Source organism: Sapajus apella, unplaced genomic scaffold (assembly GCF_009761245.1).
Source record: "Sapajus apella isolate SASKATOON/1434 unplaced genomic scaffold, GSC_monkey_1.0 scaffold28, whole genome shotgun sequence".
Taxonomy (NCBI): domain Eukaryota; kingdom Metazoa; phylum Chordata; class Mammalia; order Primates; family Cebidae; genus Sapajus; species Sapajus apella.
The window spans coordinates 4,894,277-4,910,347 of NW_022436968.1; the positions used below are offsets into that span (position 1 = coordinate 4,894,277).

At 37.2% G+C, this 16,071-nt stretch overlaps 1 pseudogene; it reads left to right on the forward strand.

Annotated features, from left to right (window-relative positions):
* Positions 1–2,618: 2,618 nt before the first annotated feature.
* Positions 2,619–2,671, forward strand: LOC116561276 (annotated as a pseudogene).
* The last annotated feature ends 13,400 nt before the right edge of the window (positions 2,672–16,071 follow it).

Genomic DNA, 16,071 nt, shown 5'->3' on the forward strand with positions numbered 1-16,071 from the left:
TTCAAGAAGCTAGTTATATAGGCACCTAAATAAAGAAAAAAAGAAGTGTGATCCAGTGGTGGACACCAGCCTGCAGGCCACTACATTCATGACTTGCCTCTGCCTACTGCTTTCAACCCTCTGAAACATTCCTAATCCAGTAGCAAAACTGCCTGACTCCCACCTGCGGCTCTTATCTTAAATCAGTCCTCTTTCTAAGCTAGAGAAATAGGAGTAGTTTTTATCTATATCCATAACACAGCAACAAAGTCTCCTGGCTTCTCATTTTGCTCTGAACTTCTGCTACTTACAAGTAGCCTTCTGCTTTATGTCCTGAGTCTGGCCCACACATCGCACACCAGAGCCAATACCAGCCTAAATCCCTGTGCATCAACTGCTGGCTTGGAGACCTGGCCAGAACTGCCAACTCCCTAGAACTAAGCTTCTGCCTCACTTACATCATCCTCGTTTTAGAAACTGCCAACCTGCATCCGAATCCCAGGGCAAAGCTTGCAACTGTGCACTGGCTGACAGATTTCCTGGGTGCCAGCTACCTCCCTGGAGCAGCTAAACCTCACCTTCTGGACCTTCTGTCAGGGGTCAGGATACTCCTCTCCACACACCTCCCAGGACATACCTTTTATGTTTACCACCCTTCTTCTCACAACTGCATGACTAAACCACCACCTCTTTTTGTTGCCAACTCTGAGGATATGATAGCTTCCTAACTGCTAAACCTTGTCTTACTAGACCTTTCTCTAGCATTGGACACTGCTGACTGTTCTCTCCTTGAAATGTCCTCTTCTTTGGATCATATGACACTGTACTCTTCGGGTTTGCTTCTCTGTTTCTGTTGCAGGCTCTTCTTTTTCTGCCTCCTCTGAAGTGAAGGTGTTCTTCAGGGTTCTCTCTGTTCTCTCCTTGGCCTTCTCATTTGACTCTCTATGTTCACACTGACAATCTCATCTCTATTCCCTTGGCTTCCATCAGAACTCATACACTCAAAGGTCCTGAATCTTTCATCTTTCTCTCTCACTCACATCTTCTTCCTGAGCTCTAACTCTCCTATCCAGTTACCTTTTAGAGGTTTTGCATATACTTCAAAATCACTTCCAAATGAGTCAGTTATCTTTCTTTCCAAACTTACATTTTCCGCTTTCCTAATCTCAGTAAATAAAATGGCCATTCACTCAAGCCAGAAACCCAAGATTATCTTCCTGGATGATGGGTAACCAATTCCTGTGAATTTTAGCTCCACCCCACTGCCACAGTCTTGCTTTATATTCTATTTTCTGGCCTATCTTCACTTTGAATGTTCTTGCTATTTCCCTTCTACCATCCCTCTTACATACTGCCAGCAAAGTAAGAAAACATTTTAAGGTGCAATCAATTTAGTGAATCGCATTAACTTTTCTAGATGAAATAGATTAAAATGGAAAATATAAGGGTAAAAAAGTTTCAACATATTTTCATTACATATAATATTCATGTATACACATATATCTATGTTATCCATAATCTGTGTATGAATTAGCATGTAAAGTGTCTTCCTTATTAATAGATGATGATGATCAAAGAAGTTGAAAAGCCATTTATCTAAAACAGGAAACTGATTAGTTTACTTTATTTTTTAAAATACCTCATTGGCTCCTCCTTTTCTACAGAATAAAGCCCAAATGGTTAGCAAAATCTTCAAACTCCCATGATGGGTCTGCAGCCTACTTCTCTTCACTTCCTCTCTTTCTTTCAAACTGAGCATCACTTTAGGGTTACATGGTAATATGCCAGATGGTACTAAGAGCCACTGGATAAACCTTCTGTATTGTTACCAGGTATAACAATTTTACCTGCTTGCAAGTAGTGCAAAATACTCTTTTAGTATCTAAATAGCACAGACATATTACAAAATAGAATTTAAGGTTGGCATGAATTTTAAGGTAAAATATTAGAATGTAATAAAAGAGCCCATGGACCTATAGGACAGGATCCTCCTCTCTGCTTCTCAGAGCACTCAGGAGTAAACATCTGAGAAATGCTGCCACAATCACCAGAAATGTTCTGACATGATCCTCTCACACCTACCATGAATCAAAACTACTCATGTTCAGCAACACACAGATTTAGCGATGCCATCTAGAGCTGCTCAGGCTACAGGTTCTACAAAGCTCACTGCTGAAGTGGATGTTAGCTAGCAAGAAAAAGCAAACCACAAGACTTATGGTCAAAAAACCTCAATTCAGATGCCACGCCTGTCACTTACAGGCTTTAAGGCGCTAGACAAAGCCCTTAGCCAGACGGTGAGAGTGATCTGCCTGCAACACCTGTCACCCTGTGGGTCCTCAGAGAGTATATGACTGATACAGCTGGCTAGGTAGGTTTCTACTTCTTTCTACATGCTACACAGGGATCTCACCAAAGCTGAGCCCTTGGTGGAAGAGTGAACACTGCAGGCAGAGATGGTAAGAATCCTTCTTGTTACAATCTTAAGTCATTTGAGTTCTCTAAGTTCAATTTTTTTTCTGAAGAAGAATGAAACACATAATAACAATATCTCCCTAAGAGGACTGTTTTTAGGATTAAATGTGAAAACACTGTGTAAATAGACCTCTTCCTCTGTAATAACAAGAATTGTTATTTTTTAGTGTTGCAGCTCTTTTAGAATTTGTCTAGCAGGTTTTCCAGGAAAACCCATCCCTTAAAAAAAAAAAAAGGAAAAAAAAATTGTTACTTTTATAATATTCTGCTTACAAACTGCTTTGTACCAAAGTTTTGTATAAAGTTGGTTTCCATTAATACTTGGAACACATAATTTTTTAAAACTGGTTTTAGGACACAGATATTTTCTCTTTAATCATACCAGAAGTAGACTGAAAAAAAAATGTACTGCTATAGAGTTCTTACAGAATTTTATAACATTGAGAATACATTCCCTAAACTCCGCTGAGGTTACAATTAAATTATGAAAGCTTAGGAAGTTAATACCAATTTACCATTTATGATTCTTGTGAAAATGGGAGTCCTATGCAGCAAAGGAAATTTATTTTATTTTATTTTATTTTTGAGATAGGTTCTCACTCTATTGCCCAGACTGGAGCGCAGTGGTGGGATAATAGCTCACTGCAGCCTCAAACTCCTGGGTTCAAGCAATCTTCCTGCTTCAGAGTCCCAAGTAGCTGGGATTATAGGTGTGTGCCACCCTCCTGGCTATTTTTATTATTATTATTGGCAGAGATCGGGTCTTGGTATTTGCCCAAGCTGGTCTTGAACTCCTGGCCTCCCACCTCAGCCTCCCAAAGCACCAGGATTACAGGCAGGATCCACCTTGACCAGCCAAAGAAGAGAATATTTTTAATCTATTCGGTGGGTTCTGGGAAGATGACAGTGGCAGTTGCATATTTTAAAATACAAATCTCAACATAAAAACAGAGTAACTACTTAACAAAATGAAAAACCCACAGGCAATATTTACAATGACTAGTTACCAGGCATCCACATTAATGAGTGAGGACAAACTACCAAACAGCCACAAAACCTGAATTGTATCAGCATTTGAGCAGGAGAAAGCAAAGAGAGAAGCAATGTAACTTGACAGACTTTGACAGACTTGAGAATGAGGGAAGCACAAAACAGCAATGGCTATTTACTGGGAAGCATGTGGGTGAGTCTTGCCAGTCCAAAGATTGTGAGTGCAAAAGGTCTTCTACAAAGACTGAGGGTGCTTAAGTAATCTAGACCTTATGACTTCTCTCTAGAAACATGACTTTCCAGAGCTCCCTTCCAGGACAGCATCACACTAAAGAGAAATGCCAAGTGGAATCAAAACTGAGCTGGACAGAGACCATGGATAATAGAACCACCAATAATGGAGGCCCAGATAAAGGGGGAGAAGGGAACAGAACCAGGAAATCTCATAAAGCAAGCTGATCCTTTTTAATACTTAAAAACAACAGAAGAGGGAGTTTGTGTGAAGTTAGAGAAGTTATCGAAAAATCACGAATCAGTCCTGCTAACAGTTATGGAAAAAACACTTTCACATAAAAATTAAAAGCAGAAAAGTATTGAGGCCAAATCTCTTATAGTTATTCCTAAGTTGAAAAGAATGAACAGAATAATCTCTACACAGGAAAGATATGCTCACAGAACAAATCTAAACTACAGCTTTCTATTTCAAAAGAAGCTAAAATACATTAAGAAAATGACACAAGACATGAAATGCAAACATTAATCCAAATTTTAAAAACTCAGAATTGAGGTGACAGAACTTAGGGGAAAATTAGAAATAAAATAAAAATTATTTCAGAAATGAACCTATACTAGAAGAAGCAGAAGAGCAAACAAAACAAACTTTGCCCTAGGAGATATAGAAGACTGGAAAAGGAAGAAAAATATTTTAAATGAAAAAGAAATAAAGAAAAAGATTAAAAACCATTAGAGATAAACTGACAAATATTGAAGACGGATGAAGAAGATTCAAGCATAGATAACCAGAATCTCTGAAGAAGAAAAGTAAAAATAAGAGAACATTTAAAATATTTAAAACTATATTTAGGCCGGGCGCGGTGGCTCAAGCCTGTAGTCCCAGCACTTTGGGAGGCCGAGGCGGGTGGATCACGAGGTCAAGAGATCGAGACCATCCTGGTCAACATGGTGAAACCCCGTCTCTACCAAAAATACAAAAAATTAGCTGGGCATGGTGGCGCATGCCTGTCATCCCAGCTACTCAGGAGGCTGAGGCAGGAGAATTGCCTGAACCCAGGAGACGGAGGTTGCGGTGAGCCGAGATCACGCCATTGCACTCCAGCCTGGGTAACAAGAGCGAAACTCCGTCTCAAAAAAAAAAAAACAAAAACTATATTTAAATATTTAAAACTATAATTGAAGAAAATTTTCCCTAAACAATAAAATGAAACTATGTGTTGAAAAACGCACTATGTAGCTGAGAATATTGACCTAGAACAACCAACACCAAGATGTATTTCTGGTAAGATTCATGAACTTAAAAAAAAAGAAAATATTCCATTGGCTATGAAGTGGAAACCAGCAAGTGATTTGTAAGGGTAAGAAAATTAGATTATCATCATATTTTTACAACAATGCTTTATGGCAAAAGAAAACAGAATAACATACTAGAGAGACTCAAGGAATAAAATATGAACCAACATTAAAATGTTCAGTTATTAAAGCCACTGAACAATATTTACAATGACTAGGTTACCAGGCATCCACACAAATGAGTGAAGACAAAAACTTTGAGAATATTGCTTTTTAGCCCTTCCTAAAGACTCTACTAGTGAATGAGTTTCAGATCATTAAAATAATTAGGGATATCAACATGAGGACTGGTGGTATATATTAAAGACAGTAACCTGAAACTAAGTGTGAGTTAAGAGAGAGCATAACATATAAAGGCTATATTCACACACAATGCAGATATAGCACTGCTATTAAAAAATAGGGTGAGAGAAGGGAGATCATATGAGAAAAGTATTTTAAGCTGTTTTTTTGTACTTATGCTGTTGATGGTAGTATGTGTATTATTATTCTGGTCCTGTTGTGTGTGTAATGTGGAATAAAGTTCATGAGTAATTATGAAATATTCTAATTCCATCTGCTATGGTGTGACTGGTTGTGTCCCCCCTAAATTTATATATTGAAATCTTAACCCCCAAGGTAATAGAATTAGGAGGTAGGGCCTTGGGTAGATGATTAGGTCATGAGAGCAGAGCCCTCATGAATGGAATTAGTGCCCTTATCAAAGATGCCCCAGGCGACGCAGTGGCTCACACCTGTAATCCAGCACTTTGGGAAGCCAAGGCAGGCAGATCGCCTGAGATCGAGAGTTCAAGGCCACCTTGACCAACATGGAGAAACGCTGTTTCTACTAAAAATACAAAATTAGCTGGGCGTGGTGTTGCATGCCTGTAATTCCTGCTACTTGGGAGGCTGAGGCAGGAGAATCACTTGAACCTGGGAGGTGGAGGTTTCGATGAGCCGAGATTGTGCCATTGGACAAGACTGGGCAATAAGAGAGAAACTCCATTACAAAAAAAAAAAAAGATGCCCCAGGTAGTTTGTTCACCCCTTCCACCAGGTGAGGATGCAGTAAGAAGGAGCCATCTATAAACCAGGAAACAGGCCCTCACCACATATGGAATCTACTGGTATCTTGATCTTGGACTTCCCAACCTTCATAGCTGTCTAAAATAAATATCTATTCTTTGTAAGCTATCCAGTTAAAGGTATTTTGTTATAGTACCCCAAACAGACTGTCATCTACTGTATACCTGGGAACTAGGGATCTTGAGACAGGGAAAAGAGATTCAATGCAGTACTGTATAAAGAAAGCTAAGTAAAAAACCCCATAGTTCTGAACTTTCATTAGAAAGATCAGTATAACCATTAGATATATTTTTTTGTAGAGTTATATCTATATGTGTACTTATAAATAGGCAGGTTTTTTAGCTCTGCTACTGAAAAGTTGCAGAAACAATAACCAACCAGGTAGAACCAAGCATTAAGGACTGGATTGTGGTCTTGAAAATCTTATTTCCCAAAGGTTCCCCTTTGAAATCTAATTTCAAAGAAATCAGGACTTTTTGGAGACAGGACTGATTCCATGTCTAGGGATGGAACCATACAAATGAGCCTGGAACATCTGATATCAGATATCAAAGAAATAGCATAAATTACTGGGGTATGTCAAAAGGGCACAGGAGCCAACTTGAAGAGAATCCTATTGGCCGAAGACAGGAAAATTTTAGCTTCAGAAAAAAAAAAAAAAGTAATAATTGCTATTCATTGAAATCATATTAAATATATAGAAATACATTCAAAAAAAGCAAAGAATTGTTCAGCTTCAGAGGATGAAAAGGAACCAATTAATTATCTTGACAACTGGTAAATTAGGGGAAAAGAACCAATTACTCATCCTGCCTTTTCTACATGAACTACACCACTGGGTAGCCAAATGGTAGATAAGGGGATCTATTTCCTTATCAAAGTTGTCCAACTAATACATGAAAAAGAAATCATGGAATTTGAGTGTCAACATTTTGCAACCTCTAATGAATTAGTGGATCTAGACATCAATAGTTACTAATGTCACAGAAAGAGAGTCAGCCAGACATTTTATGCCTCCTGAATAAAGAACACACACAAAACCTATAGCCTCACTGAAAGGGATAAAACCCAATTCTGGGGAAATCTTTGAATCCAGTTGCCAGTTTTCAGGAAATACAGAGAACAGAGGTCCATGCCAAACTGCACCATAAGTACTGAAACAGTGATAGCCAGCTGTGGGAAACTACATATCAAATAGCTCTAGTTCTTCAATAGATAAATCATAAGGAAAAGACAAAGTAGAAGGGTGAACATGTAGATGTGAGAAACTTAAAGGACATCCAAAACAATTATTAATGGACAAACATGTATATTTGGTTCATACAAATATAAACAAACACATGCAAGTTTGTTGAACATCCTATGAAAATCGGGATGTTAGATATTTTTGGAGGAGGGAGAGGTTTGAAATTGGGACAAGGCACAGGGAGAGCTGGAGTAGCTGGAAAATTCTACATCTTGATTTGGGTGTGGCTACCAGACGTTTGGTGTATAATAATCCATTAGAGCATATATTTATTTTTGTATAGCTTTCTAAATCTGTTTTACTTCATGATAGATATAAAGATTAAGAGTAATAAAAATCTGTTTAACATAAAAGATCACTATCACAACAAAGAGAAAATTTTAACAAGATTCTCCCATTCGTATTACTCAAGATTGAAAATAATGAAAAGCACCTATAATATTTTCAGTGCGTATGATACACAGCAAAAAGTAGAAAGAGGGAAAACTAGAAAAAGGCAAGAATCAGGTGAAACAGGGAAATGGAGGGCAAGAAGAATAATCTCTAAATCTTAAAACAAATGCAAGAAAATTAGTGTGTTTAAAGATGAGCTGTTTGCCCTAAAGTGGGCTTAGATTTTACATAGATTTTACATCTTAGATGAAGCCCTCATTACTTAGAAGATCTGGCCATTTGAAACTTAGGGCATAAAAACTTTCTTGGCCTGTTCTAACCTTGCTTTAATTATTATTGAAAGAAGTTAAGAGGCTTAAATTTTAAATGGATTGTTTTAAACATCAGTGTTAGGCAAATTATCTTTAAATGAAAAGAAAAAAAAAAAGGAGTGCCACAAAATCCTAATGCCAAGATATATGAACGTGCAGTTTGAGGGACACACCCACAATGTGGTTAGGAGAGACAAATTCTAACCTGCAGAATGCATGCCTGAAAAAGAAGTCTACATCCTCCCTCTTTCCTTCCATTTGATCCACTGTCTTAATGGCTTATCCTACCTGTCATTCCAAGAGGCAAGTGACCTAGTTAACTGAGCTTTCTCACATTGGACCATCTGGATTTGTCACTGCTCTTTCTACTCCACCTCCTTTTTAATTTTATTTCCTTTTTCTTTTTCTGCCATTCCTACTGTCTTTTCCTTACTTTCCTCATGATAACCATCCTCCTTTGTCTAAATTTTCTTCTTTTATTATAAGAATAAAAAATATTTGTGGACAGGCAGAGTGGCTTGCGCCTGTAATCCCAGCACTTTGGAAAGCCAAGGTGAGTGGATCTCAAGGAGTTTGAGGCACCTGGAGTCCCAGCTACTGGGGTGGCTAAGGCATGAGAATCACTTGAACGCAGGAGGTGGAGGTTGCAGTGAGCTGAGATAGTGCCACTGCACTTCAGCCTGGGCAACAGAGCAAAACTCCATCTCAAAAACAAAAGAATAAAAAGTATTTGCAGTTTTTCTATTTAGGAAATTGAATGATTTAAAATAAAGATATCTCAATCTACTGAACAGGATTAATAGAGGAAAAATCCATAATTGGTATAGAAGCAACTCCCATTTTGAGTCAGTGTGTATATTTCAAAATAGAAAACACATTTGTCAAAGTTTAGAATAATGAATAAAACTCATTTATTAAGTCACCATACAATTTCAGATTACCATTTTCACACATTTATGAAGGCTCTGGGGAGCTGTCAAAAATATCACCATAGTGATTCTCCACTGCCTATTACTATTCCAGTTTTTGTCTTCTATGAAACCACTTCCCACTATAAAGACTAAAAATACCAGACACTCACTACACCGCTTTTAGCAAGGGTATAGGCTACCAAAATGGGAGCCTATACCCTTGCATGGAGTCTGACAAGACTGTGACTGAGGAGTCTGACAAGAAGGTGACAGTGAGAGCTTCCAAGAAAGTCTTTTTTTCCCTTCTTGAGAGATAAAAAGGGAGATAATCCTTCCTGTATTTGATTGTGACTGTGTGAGGGCCCAGTGTCAGCAGCAAGGACAGTTTTTTTCAATTACCAAGGGAAAATCTTAAGGACAAAGGCCAACAAGCGGAGACTGGTGGAAAACAGCCTGGGTCCTTGGGAGCATGCTTAATCAACTGAATCAACTGGCTTTGGGACTTCTGTGCACGTGACATAATAAATGGTTGTTTTTTTTTTTTTGTTTAAGACACATTTATTTATAAATTTTGTTGCTTGTAAATGGAAATATCCTAGCTAATACATACCTTGACAATACAGGTAGAGTTCTTGACTCTATTGAGAGGACAGAACTCATAAATCACAGTAAACTAATGTAATAGAATAAGGGTGGTGGATAGGGGAAGTAACTGAAACATACCAAATAATAATAATTATTCATTTTCATCTAACTTTACAGACTTTTGCATAGTGCAAGCAAAAATATATCTAATTTCAGGTAGATGGACTTTATAGGCAAAATATGATTAATGACATTAGCAAAACTTAGAAGTACAGTCATCCCTCAGTATCTGTGGGATACTTATTCTAGGACCGCCCATGATACAAAAAGAGACAGTCAAATCTCTGATATAAAATATTGTAGTGAGTACTTGCATATAGCCTACACTCATCTTCCCATACACTTTAAATGACCTCTAGTTTATTTATAACACCTAAGACAATGTAAATGCTAAGTAAATAGTTGTTATATTGCATTGTTTAGGGAATAGCAAAAGAAAAAAGTCTGTATGTTTTCAGTATAGATGCAGCCATCTTTTCTTTTTAAAAACATATTTTCTGTCCGTGATTGAGTGAAGCCATGGATGCAGAACCCAGAGATGGAGGGGCTGACTGTGTATTTGTCGAATTATTTATACCTTCCACTTTCCATGGTCTCTTTTGAAACATGACTAATCTAGAAATTGTGATTTTGTTATAGAAACAGTGTAGAACAGACAGATTCTATTATGTCAGTTTTCTTTGTAAAACAAAATACTAGGAGCAGTTAGATTATAACTTTCTCACACTGGGTTGTGTTGTCTTTTACATTCCACTCCTATGACCACCAATTATATGCTAGAGAAATAGGGAGTGAAAGATCTGTATAAAAACTCTATAATATACTTGAATGTAGCCAGATACGAAGGATAAAGGGACAGCAGTATTGAAAAGAGTGGCTCTGGAGAACTGACTTAAAAAAAAAAAAAAAAAAAAGAAAGAGAAGGAGAGGGAAAGAGAGAGAGAACATAAAAGCAGAAGAACAAAAATCTGAGGCACTGTTATATTTATCTCTGTTCCCCAACCTCCACCCACCCCTTTTTAAAAATATTTGAGTTCTTTCCAAAAACAAATGAAACAAAATAGATTGAAGAACTTTCTGCATAGACTGTGATTGCTAGGGATATTCTAAAGTACATGATCAAGAACTGAAAGAAGAGACAATCCCGATGTCTTAACTGAATTGAAGGACTACTGAATCATACATAAATCTCTTTCATTATCAAAAAATGATTAAGAAAGGCAGTAAGTAACTTAAAAGGATATCTCCTGTTTGTAGGTTTCCCTGAAATAAAATAATCTTTGAAATATAATTCATCTTCTCTTACTGCAAATCATCTTAAAAGAAATTACCCCAGTGCAGGACGAAAAAAGAGAACACTAGATTGTAGAGAATGGCTGATCAAAAAATTGTTTCCTAATCACGTGTTAGTTGCAAAGAAAACTTTGGCAGAGGCTCCTCAGGAATCAAGTGAAATGGAGTGATGGGATTGGATGGTGTCAAGGCAACTAGGGTCTCAATGCTGGGAAATTTTATTTATAGTACGATCCTACCTAAACTTATTAACTGAAAATTGAATCTATTTCTTTTTTACTTTTCGTTTTATTTGTTTACTTATTTTTGAGACAGGGTCTTGCTCTGTTGCCCTGATTGGAGTGTAGTGGCATAATCATAGCTCACTGTGGTCTTGAACTCCTGGCTCAAGCTATCTTCCCACGTCAACCTCCTGAGTTGCTGGGACTACAGGTGCATGCCACCACACCCAACTATTTTTTTTTTTTTTTTTGTAGACACACAGTATCACTATGGTGCCTAGGCTGGTCTTGAACTCCAGGGCTGAAGTGATCCTCCTGTGTTGGCCTCCCAAAGTGTTGGTATTATAGGGATGAACCCCTACACTTGGATACTTTTTGAAAAAATAATAAATAACTGGTGACCAGTTTCCTGTATCTTAGTTACCTTAAATGCACTCTTAGATGCACTGTATTTGTTCAACTTTGTTTTTTCAGATTAGCCAATTACACCTTTTCCCATTAATACTATTTTACAGCCATCATTCAGTAATCACACCTTTTGAGTATGTTTTCTCACCACTAATACAGTATAGTCAAAAGAATATTTGCTTCAGAATCATAAATGTAAATCCCAAAGCTATATATCAGACCTACTGAATAAGAATCTGGAGATGGGACTCTCACTCATACCAAAATTTGAGAACCACGACTTTAAAAAATTCCACATCTCTCAACTTATGGAAATTTAAAACTTTTTTTTTTTTTTTTACCAAGAGCTTTAGCAATTTATTATAGAGGACATACTACCTATTTATTAATAAATTATGTTTATTCAAATCCTTTCCAATATCATTTCTTTTTGTTGAAATAACCTATTTATCAGTGTTGACATGACTTACTAAAATTACTAAACTAGTATATGGCAAGCCAATTTCAAAATATTTTCTAAATGAAATACGATAAGAAAAGCATGATACAACAAATCAACTTCCATTTTTAGAGAAGTCTTAGATACTCTGTCTTTTCTCTTAATGTGCAAAATTCTAAAACTGGGGCTTTTTGAAAGAAAGAAATGATGACACATAGCCTCTGTAACGTTTATGGCATTGGCTGGTATTATTGCAATAATAGACTAAATTTTCTTTATGAAAGAACCTAAAGTAGTAGAACTTTGCCTATTTTCTTCTAGCTTACTTAATTAAATGTTCTACCCAAAAACTAAGTGAAAGCTCCTAAATAATTTCTCACATGAGCCCAATTTTACTTCTGATTCATAGCGACTGATTATAGCCCTATGACAGTTACAGAAAATTAATTAGTTATAAAAAGCAAGAACCCTAGAAATAAAAATGCAGAGGTTGAAAATTGAATTGTCATCTTTTTCACATCACATGGAAATAGTCTAAGGGAATTACAGAATCTGTGAGACTTATGGTTCCAAAATGGTAGGATATAAGCAAGCTGGCTTCAATATTTTCTACAGAACCCTCAAAACAAATATACAGCACCTAAGATTATCTGTTATATTTATCTCTGTTCCCCAACCTGCACCCACCCCTTTTTAAAAATATTTGAGTTTTTTCCAAAAACACATGAAATAGATTGAAGAATTTTCTGCATAGATTGTGACTGATTATCACCAGCAAAATTCCTGAACTCAAATACGAGGATGAGACAGTTCCTAAAGCCACAGAGAAGTGAAAAAATTACAAGCAGGTGGTAAGAGAATTGAACCTCAATATCTACAATGCACCTCTCCTCAATCTGCCTGTCACCAAGTGTGTGGTATTTCAGGCACTCCTGATGCTTTCCAGGGGTTGAGGTAGGCAAAGGACTCTTGACAGGGAACCCAAGATGATGAGAAAGCTGATTGTCCACCTCAGTCTCACTTTTTCAGTGTAGAAACTGACAGCCAGGGAGAAATATCCTTGAGAACAGCCAGAAATAGGGACAAAAAGGGAGAACACCATCCTGCTTAAAAACTCTGCTGTGGGAGTTGGCCAAATGAGATATCAAATCAGAGTGACTGTTTATCAGCACCATGCTATAGGAGGTTTGTTCCACAGGTCCCGTGGGCACAAACTCCTAGCCAGCCTTTCCACGCTAGCAGGCTATCCCCTTTGGGACCTCCCTCATTTGGCACAGGTGGCACTCTGGTTATTTACTAGTACCAGGCAAACAGGGCTTAAGGCGCCATCCAGTGCTGAAAAGAAGATAGTAGCCTAGTTGGGGGAGGAGGGAAGAATGTCAACAGATAACTTACAAAGAATCTCTAAGCAAACATGTATAGTAAAAACCCAAACAAGCCAGATAGAGAACTATGGAATAAATAACTAATTCTTCAATACAAAGGCATAGATATAGATTCACAAGAAACTATAGCAAAAAAAAAACCATGACCTCTCCAAACAAAGCAAAGAACCACTGACTAAACCTACAAAAACAGTGCTTTGTGAACTCTCTGAACAAGAATTCAAAATAGCAGTTTTAGGTAAACTTAGTGATCTCCAACACAGAATAGCAATTCAGAAATGTATCTGAGAAATTTAATAGAGATTAAAATAATTTTAAAAATCAAATAGAAATCTTGGAACTGAGAAATACATTTGCTAAACTGAAAAATTCATTAGAGCCTCTCAATAGCAGAATGGATTGAGCAGAAGAAAGAATCAGTGAGCCCAAAGACAGACTATTTAAAAAGACATAGCCAGAGGAAAAAAATGAAAAAAAAAAATGAAATGGGGAATCAGTGAGCCCAAAGATAGGCTATTTGAAAAGACATAGCCAGAGGGAAAGAAAATGAAATGGAAGAAGATCACCTACAAGATACAGAAAGTTACCTCAAAGACCAAATCTAAGGGCTGGGTGCAGTGGCTCACACCTGTAATCCCAGCATTTTAGGAAGCCAAGGTGGGCAGATTACTTGAAGCCAGAAGTTTGAGATGAGCCTGGCCAACATGGCAAAACCTTGTCTCTACCAAAAATACAAAACTCAGCGGGGTTGGTGGTACATGCCTGTAGTCCCAGCTACTAGCAGGGCTGAGGCAAAATAATTGCTGAACCCAGGAGGCAGAGGTTGCAGTGAGCCAAGATGTACCACTCCACTCAAGCCTGGGTAACAGAGCAAGACTCCATCTCAAAAACAAAGAACAAATCTGAGAATTATGTGTGTTCAAGAAAGAGTTGGGTAAGAGCAAGAGGTAGAAAGCTTATTCAGAGAAATAACAGAAAAATTTCCAAAACAGAAAGAGATAACTATCCAAGTATAGGAAGGTGAGAGAATAACAAACAGATTTGACCTTAGTAAGACTACTCCAGGCATATAATAATCAAACCCTCAAAGGGCAAAGACAAAGAGAGGATCCCAAAACAGCAAGAGAAAAGAAACAAATAATATACAAAGGAGCTCCAATTTGTCTGGCAACAGACTTCTTAACAAAACATACAGGCCAGGAGGAAAGGGGACATTTTCGAAGTGCTGTTAGAAAAAGAAAAAAACCTGCTATCCAAGAATACTGTATCCAGCAAAGCTATGTTTCAAATATGAAAAAGAGATAAAATCTTTCCCAGAAAAATGTTCACAGAATTCACCACCAGACCTATCTTACAAGAAAGGTTAAAGGGAGTTCTTCAATCTGAGAGGTAAAAACACTAAGTTATACATACAAAATATTTGAAAGTTTAAAACCCACTGATAAAATTAAATATACTCACAACTTTAATATGAAGCCAAAAAGACAAATCTATGAAAAACAATAATAGTTACAGCAACCTGTTAAAAGATAGGCAATATAAAAATATGTAGACTGAGACAACATAAAGTCAAAATGTGGGGGGAATTAAAGTTTAGAGGGTATTGTCATATTTTCTTTCTTTATTTTTATTTTTTGTGATGTAGGTTGTCAACTCTTTAAAATAACTTGTTATATTTACAAAATATTTTTATAAAGCTCATAGTAACCATAACCTATAACAGATATGCTAAAAATTAAAAGCAATGATTAAAACATACTTCCGAAGAAAATCACAACCACAAAGAAAGACAGTAAGAAAGGAAGAGAGTGGAGGTTCCTCAAAAAACTAAAAATAGACCTACCATATGATACAGAAATTCCACTACTAGGTATATATCCAAAGAAAGGAAACTAGTATATCAAAGAGATGTTTGTACTCTCATGTTTATTGAAGCCCTATTCACAATAGACAAAACATGGAATCAACCCAAGTGTTCATCAATGAAATGAATAGATTAAAAAATGTGCTACATACACACAATTGAATACTATTCAGCCATAAAAAAGAATTAAATCCTGTCATTTGCAGCAACACGAATGGAACTGGAGGCCATTATGTTAAACGAAATAAGCCAAGCACAGAAAAACAAATATTACATATTCTCATTTATATGTGGGAGCTAAAAAAGTGGATTTCATGAAGATAAAGAGTAGGTTGGTGGTTATCAGAGGTAAGGGGAAGGTGGGACGGGATGAAGAGAGGTTGTCTTTTTTTTTCCCCTTTCTGTTTTAGTTTGGAATGCTAGAGTGGATTAGTCACTTTAGACCATCATGAGACAGGTTAGTTTTACCCTACTGTTGATGTGTTGCTGCCATGGTAATCCTGTACAGTGTAAGACGAACCACAAGTTCAGACATTTCTTGTATGTGCTTGGCTGAGGAGCCAATGAGGCAAAGCTAGCATCTGTGGAATTATGACTGAATGCCTCTAAGTCAGAATCCCACCCAGGTGGAACAATAAGGAAAAAGGTTTAATTGACTCACACAGTTCCACATGGCTGGGGTGCCTCAGGAAACTTATAATCAAGGGAGAAGGGGAAGCAAATATGTTCTCCTTAATATGATGGCAGAAAGGAGAAGTGCCAAGCAAAAGGGGAAAAATCCCCTTATAAAACCACCAGCTATCATGAGAAATCACTCACTATCACAAGCACAGCAGCATGGGGATAATCACCCCCA